At 31.2% G+C, this 8,233-nt stretch overlaps 1 long non-coding RNA gene across 1 annotated transcript; it reads left to right on the forward strand.

The window, feature by feature from the left end:
* Nucleotides 1-3,358: 3,358 nt before the first annotated feature.
* On the forward strand, nucleotides 3,359-6,258 carry LOC107952557 (uncharacterized). Its single transcript, XR_005909209.1, has 4 exons — nucleotides 3,359-3,660; nucleotides 3,926-3,990; nucleotides 4,089-4,138; nucleotides 4,248-6,258. It is a non-coding gene; the product is annotated as an uncharacterized lncRNA (long non-coding RNA).
* The last annotated feature ends 1,975 nt before the right edge of the window (nucleotides 6,259-8,233 follow it).

An 8,233-nucleotide genomic window follows, 5' to 3' on the forward strand; every position in this document is an offset into this window, starting at 1 on the left:
TTACCAAGCATTTCCATACCACTCAATAACCATATCATAAGACCATATATACAAAATGATTATAATGCTATACATGCCATACTCAAAATATACAAGCCATTATGCCAAGATGGTATACGGATAGTGTGAGCGAGCCTCCGACCGTTCCCGATTTCCGAGCTGGCTTGTCAAAACTACAAGGAATGAAAAGGAGGGAGTAAGCATAAATGCTTAATAAGTTCACATGCAAATAGCAAGTAACATAACCATATAAGCAAACATAAAACATCATTTGCATAATCATCACCAAGACATTCATATCACATTTTCATTTATCATCTTACCATATTGTTGTTATATCGATTTTTCAACCCGAGGGTTAAGTACATACCTGTTCAAAGTACCCATTTCACAACACTTACCAATACGTCACTTTCATCTTGAGTATTCCTCCATTTCAGTAGAACTTTACCCGTTGAACACATCGGAATATAATTCGGATACATGGAAAGTTTGCACATAAGTGCCACATATGTAGCCAAGCTACCATGTAACCCGCCCATAAGTGAACTCGGACTCAACTCAACGAGCTCGGGCGTTCGCATCCATGAGTGAACTCGGACTCAACTCAACGAGTTTGGATGCCTAGTTACATCTCACGAACTCGGACTCAACTCAATGAGTTCGGATGCCCAAATATCCCAGTGACATGTCACTCGTATCCTAATTCATTCCTAAGGCTCAACGGGACATTTTTCCCAATCATATGTCTCAACCATCTTCTATGGAATGTCGATACCGATACTCGGTAGTATTTTACATTTTCCAAGTATATCACATAATTTGACATATATCAAACAATTGTCACAGGTATGATATTTTATAATAATTATCATATCATTTAAATAACATTAAAACATTTAAAACAATAACTATGTTACCAACATTTACATATGAACTTACCTCGTATGCGAAAATGGCTACTTTTACCATTTCGTCCACAACTTGGTATTTTCCCTATTTTAGCCCGAATTTCAGTTTTCCTTGCTCTATCATTTAACATATAGTCTAATTAGGACTCACATTATTCAAATTGACCCAAAATCATATTTTGGAAAAATTACAATTTTGCCCCTAAACCTTTGCATATTTACACTTTTGCCCCAAAGCTCGTAAATTAAACTTCAGCCTATTTTCTTATGTTTTATGACATGCTGATCATTTTTCCCTTCTATGGCAACATCAAATTCTCACTCTAACATGTACTTATGACTATTAGGTATTTTTACCGATTAAGCCCTTTTGCTCGTTTTCACTTAAAACCGAGTAGCACAAGTTGTCTAACATAATTTAAAACCTCATATTCTATCACAAAACACCAAAATACACAAATTTCACCTATGGGTATTTTTCCAAATATAAACCCTAGGTTAAATTATTGCTAGCATAAGCTAAATCGAGCTACCGGGACTCTAAAAACGTAAAAATCATTAAAAACGAGGCTAGAACGGACTTACAATCGAGCTTGGAAGCTTGAAAAACCCTAGCCATGGTTTCTCCTTGCTATATTCGGCCATGGGGTTGAAGATGAGCAAAATTGACTTTGAATTTTGTATTTTAATTCATTTTACCCCTAAATGACCAAAATGCCCTTACTACTAAACTTTTCAAAAATTCCATCCATGTCCAATTTTTATCCATAGACTTAGAAATTGGTAAAATTCTATTTAAGACCTCCTAATTAATATTTCAAAACAATTTCATACTAGAAACTTCTAGAATGCAAGTTTTGCAAATTATTCGATTTAGTCCCTAATTTCAATTTAAGCACTTTATGCATAAAATTTCTTCACGAAATTTTCACACAATCATGCAATCATATCATAGACCTCAAAATAATCATAAAATAATTATTTCTATCTCAGATTTTGTGGTCACGAAACCACTATTCCGACTAGGCCCAAAATCAGGATATTACAGAGCATTAGCGGCGCTTTTTGAAAAATGCCGCTATAGATCGAGCTTTAGCGATGCTTTATCAAAAACGCCGCAAAAAACATTTTATCTATCTATTTATTATTTAACTGGTTTATTTAATTAATTAAAATAAAATTTATTTTTAATTGAATATTTAGATTCTTCAGAAAAAAGTAATGACACATAAAAAAAAATTAAAAGTAAAAACATAGAAAAATATTTGTTAAAAATGAAAAAAATTAAAATACTATTATTTAAAATAATTTTAAATTTTTTTAGGTATATGACTGATTGTTTTTTAATTTATATATTAAATAATTTCTTATATAATCGTAAAAGAGATAGTATTAATTTTAAAATATTGAATTAATTATCATTATAGTTTTGGGTTTATGGTTTAGGGTTCAAGGTTTATGAGTTACTATTTTAAGGTTTATGAATTATTGTTTAAGGGTTGGGGTTTAAGGTTTAGGGGTTTAGGGGTTAGGGGTTAGGGTTTATATTTTATGTTTAGGGTTTAGGGTTTAGGGTTAGGGGTTTAGGGTTTAGATTAATTAGTGTTTTTAAATTTATATATTAAATAATTTCTTATATAATTGTAAAAGAGATAATATTATTTTTAATATATTAAAATTATAATTATAGTTTAAATTATTTAAGAGATAATAGAGAAACTTTATATATATTAAATGATTTAGGATTTAAGGCCTACTTAAGATTTGTTAAATGATGAAATTGTATACAATCAATTAATACTTTTATATTTAAAAAATATTTAATCTAAACCATTTGATATATTTAAATATTAGATTTAAAAAAATTGATAAATAAATAATAAAAAAGTAACAGTTTGATATGGATAGGTAACTATTTATTTTGGATAGGACCAAATTATAACAAATAAAAATAAAATACAAAAACTAAAATCATTCCACATCAAACATCTAGCAAAATAGTTATATTTTAGTTAGGAAGAAATATCCCTAATGAAATGGAGATTAGATCGAAAAAGAATAATATAAAATTATGATTAACGTCTCAATCTTTAATAGAAATTTAATATGTGAGAGATTGATTGCTTACATTGGATAATTCTAACTTAATAATTAATTACAACCATTTAATAATTTGTTTTCTTATTAAAATATACGATATTTAGTTTGAAAGTACTTGGTTTTTTTATTTATTAAAAACAATTTATAAAAAATAGTAATAATAAATATTTTATAAAATCACTTAACTAATAATTTTTAGTAGACAAAATAAAGGATTTTTAACAGAGCAAAACATCGTCGTTTTGTTTAAAATGAAATGATTTTTTGCGGCGTTTTTCAAAAGGTAAGCAATAGTAGCGTTTTACTATAAAAATGTCACAAAAAATCATTTCAGTTTATTCCCCTCTAAAATTGGTATCCTCAAAACACCCCCAATCTAACCCCTCCGTTGCTCTTTTCAATTAAGAAACTTTCCAGCAGCGTCTCCAAGCTCTTATCGAAGGTGCCGACGAGTGTTGGACTTATGCTATTTTCTGGGAGTCCTTCTACGATTACTCTGGCTCCGCTGTACTTGGATGGGGCGATGGGTATCACAAGGGCGAAGAAGATAAAGGGAAAAGGAAGTTGAAAATTTTGTCTGCAGTTGCGGAGTAATTCCTTGTGGAAAGGAGGAATTTCTTGCAGAACTTCATCCAGTATTCTATGCACAGTAAGTCAAGTTTTATGTGTTTGCTGTTAGGCATGGAAATAACTTGAACTGGTGCAATGTTGCAGAATTTCCTTTTTATTTGTACGTAATTATTAATTCTCAACTGTTATATTTGTTTTTGGGAGTAATAGTAGTTGATGACTTTTAGTTTAATAAGAAAAAAAGAGGAATAAATTTAAGTTTTTTGGGAGTATAGAGTACACTGTGACAGTGATTTTTTTTTTTTGGAAATAGGGAATTGTAATAAATTTCCTAATTTTTGTAGGCTAATCCTGAGCTAGAAGCAATTAGACAAAGAAGGATGCAAGAGCTAATGGCTCGACAAGTGTGGTAATCTATCTCTTTTTCGTTTTAATATCTAGGAATTCTAAATTGGCCTGCTTGTGCTTTTAATTTAATGTTACTAATTGTAGTTTGTTGATAAATAGGGGAATCAACAGAACCCTGAACAATAGAAAGCTCAGGAAGATGCCAAGAGGTCAGATTCTTATATAGATGCATATTGTTTCTAAATCATTAATGTTTTAAGATTTATTTTGGGATCAAATTAGTTTCATTGATTTGACTAGTAAAAGCCATTAATTTAGGGAGGTAGATGAATGGAGGCAAATGATGCTTAGTCAGATTTTGTCCAGTGAAGAACGCGAAAGACATAAGCTTCTATCTCGGTTCATCATTTGAGTTGATTCAAGAAGCCTACCGTTAATTGCTTATATCTTATTAATACGCGCATTCTATCATTGAATTGCAGGCTATTCTAAGTTGTTTTATTTAACTATTAGTTATTAATGTTGGATTCTGTATTGATGATAATCAATGGACTGTTAAATCTTTGAATTTAATATACTTGTCTTGTTAGAAAATGTTTGTGCTTTCTAAGGGCTTATTAGTATTTATTTATATTTTTATAAAAAAATATTTATTCATATTAGTTTGTGTATAAGATTTTGGATCTTAAACTAGTTCACGAGTTAGCTTTTGTATAAACTTTTTCGAATACTTATCATTTAAAAATAACAAAAAAATTTTGAGTAGTGAACTCGTGCTTCAGGAAGCATGAAGAAGTGTGCTTATAAGTATTTATTTATATTAGAAAGAGTGAAGACCTAATTTGAGTGCTAGTTCAAAAAATTATGGAAGACTTGATTAGAAGTCCTACAATGAAAAATGCTATAATACACCTGGTGGCATTATATTGTTTCTCAAAGACTGAATTTGACCTGTTCTCTTTGATGGTGAAGACTTATCTTAGACTTGAATTATGTAGTGTGAGATATATGAATATAAAGGTCTTGAAAATATAAGTTGAGTTATAAAATGGTAAGTATGAATCATATAGTATGATGCAGTTTTTAGAAAACTCCTACCAAGTACAAACAGTGCATAAAATCGTTTCTACTTGAAGGTATGAAAAAAATGTCATGCATTTTTATCTATCATTTCTTGTTAAACTAATCTCTGTATGTTTTCTCCAGGTTGTACCATCTGTGGCTATTGGTTTTATAGTTTACGACATCATGAAATCAAGCCTAAAAGTTCCATCCCATGATGAAGCTGTGATAGAAATGGTAACAAATAAAAGAAATACGCGAACATCATCTCTTTGGTCATAATAATAAGCAGGGATTCAAATTGCGGTCTGCTACCGAAATAGCGGCCATTATATAGCGGTAGCGGCGCCGTCCGAAACCGCAATTGCTGAAAATAGCGGTGTGAAGCGGATTCACTCCGATAGCGGTGGATCACGGCCGCAATTTAACGGGTAACGGCCAATTGCGGCAATAACGGGCCGCTATTCCCGTTATTTTCCGTTAACAGCAAACTAAAAAAAAATCATCTCCTCTAACAAAAATCAACAGAAACACTGAAACAACAGCAAGAAGGAATCAAAGTCCAAAGATTCAAAACTCAACAGCAATAGAAAATATAAAATCCTATTTCTCATACCCATGGATCGTGAATACTGAATACCTCAACAAAACAAGCAGCAAAAGCAGTACAAAGAAAAGTTTCAGCGAAAGAAAAACTTAGGATTTGCCATTAGGAACTGAAGATGAGAAATGGGTAGCAGTAGCACTTAGCAGTAGCAGAGATCTAGGCGAACAAAAAAAGGGGAAAAAAAGTTGGTTGAGTAACAGTGAAAGAGGAAAAGAAAATGAAAAGCCGTCGGGGTTGAGTGGGTTTGCCATCAGGGTGTGCCGGCGTGGATTAGGAGGCGGCAGTGGCGAAAAATTTGTGTGAAAACTGAAAATAGCAAAGGCTGGCCGCTGCCCGCTGGTGAAAAAAGGTTGAATTTGGTGAAAACACTATTCCTATTTTGTTTGTCTAGGGCCCTAGCAATTTGAGAAGTTGGGGATTTCTAATAACAAGGAAAGGTTTGAAACAGAATAGAGGGAACCGTTTCATTTCCTTTATATGTTATTAGATTTATAATTTTAGTTTATATGTTATTTTTAATTAATATTGTAATTATGATTTATAATGATAATTATTTATTATTTATTATTATTTTAAATTTTCATAATTTTTATTACTTAGGGTTTGTTTAGAGTTACACACAAAATTATATTAATAAAAGTTCATAAGTGTTAGAAAATACTCTAAAAATTATTATTTTTATAATTATAATTATAATTACTATGTTTTACAATAAGTTGTGCGACTTTTAAAAAAATTCACGACCGCGATACCCGCAGTAACCGCAATAGCGTCCGTTATGTCCGCGACCGCGATAAACGCGACGCGACCGAAAACGTGACCGCGACCGCAATTTAAATCCCTGATAATAAGTAATATCTGTCTCATTGACTGTTCGGGTGGCCATGAAAGAGCTTCACTTCACCTTTAAAGCTCTTATGTTATAATATGGATATCAAGTCAGGCCATCTCAGTTGTACATTCCGTTCTTTTAAGCTGTATGTTAGCCTTAGAGCAGCTTACAGATAAGTTTTCATACCAAGAGACTCGAATTTTAGGAAACTGTTTTGATTTCAATTAGTAGCAATATAAATTTTAGGAAAGAAAGAACTAAGGGCATGCATATTGTCCTTAGTCTCTTTGATGTTTGGCATTTTATGTTTTAATAGTATTCATTTGGCTTTGCAATTGAATATTATCGAGGTACTAGACTACTATATTAAGTTTTGAGAACTCATTTTGTCTTCTTGGTTGGGCAAGAAAAAGTTGGGATTTATAGCTTGCTACCTTTATCCTGTTTCATTTTCAAATCATTCTAAATAGGAACTAGAAGTCTCTTACTTTAAGAAATGACACCAAAATTTTTTGAAATGTCTTATGTGACATTGTAACTATCATATGTATAACTTTAGAACTTTGTTTCTTTGTCCTCAAGAAGCGGCTTGATTCATCTCTTCAAGATTTAGAAGAGAAACAACATAGCAAGATAGAAGTGGTTGGTGTTCTTCTTCTTTTTTATGTGTCTTAGTTCTCTTTTATGCTATATAAGACATTTCTATATAACGTTAAACAACAGTAGTGCAACATGTTTTTGTTCTGCTTTTTGCAAATTAATACTATTGTTCCTTGTTAAAAAATTGAATAGTTTAGACAATCATTAGAAATAATGCCTATTTGTGACACATGGAAGAGCTATGATTGAGATTGTTTGTTAGTATGGTTCAACCTGCTATTAAAGCTGCACATAATTTTTTGTTATATTTTTTTTGAGCCTTAATGGCTATATATATATTTTTATTTTTAACATCTCTGTTGTTTATCAAGTTTGTTGGTTTATCTGATCATTTGGTTTTACATCCTTTAAATATTAAAGGTGTAGTAGAGGATTCAATCTCTTCAAGCTGGAAAAGCCAAGGCTTAGCACTTCTTCAAGTGGAATGTTATTTAATGTTGCATTCCATGGTCATTTATCTTAGTCGGAACTTGAATTTGGTGTTATTGAAATAGGGTTTTGTAGCTACCTTGTGTACTAGCTTCTTTAACCATGATTGTTAATTATTACGTGTTTTATAGCTTCTTTTATAATTGGTCAAGTTAATATAGATCTGATGAGCTATGAGGTAGATTGCTCATTTATTTAAAAATAATATTTAAGTTCTAAATTTAAATTCATTAATTTTTATATTTAGTTTTAAAATTAAAATTTTAATAGAAAATTTAATTTAATTAATATTTTTTATCCTTAAAAGTATATAGTTTAAAGTTTAAATTTCAAAAATAAAACATAATATAATATTTATCATAGAAATAAATATTATTTAATTAAAATATTTTTTAAAGGTCATTTTTTTAGCAGCATTTTTAAGAAAAGCGCCGTTAAAGGTCTGTTCTATAGTGGCGTTTGTGGGAAAAGCGCCATTAAAGGTCATGTTCTATAGCGGCGTTTGTGGGAGAGCGCCGTTAAAGGTCATGTTCTATAGCGGCGTTTGTGGTAAAAGCGCCACTAAAGGTCTTATTCTATAGCGGCGTTTGTGGAAAAGCACCACTAAAGGTCATGTTCTATAGCGACGTTTGTGGGAAAAATGCCTCTAAAGGTCATGTTCTATAGCGGCGTTTGTGGGAAAAGTGCCGCTAAAGGGTATGTTCTATATTGGCG

This window comes from Gossypium hirsutum, chromosome A02, assembly GCF_007990345.1.
Source record: "Gossypium hirsutum isolate 1008001.06 chromosome A02, Gossypium_hirsutum_v2.1, whole genome shotgun sequence".
In the NCBI taxonomy this organism is placed as follows: Eukaryota; Viridiplantae; Streptophyta; class Magnoliopsida; order Malvales; family Malvaceae; genus Gossypium; species Gossypium hirsutum.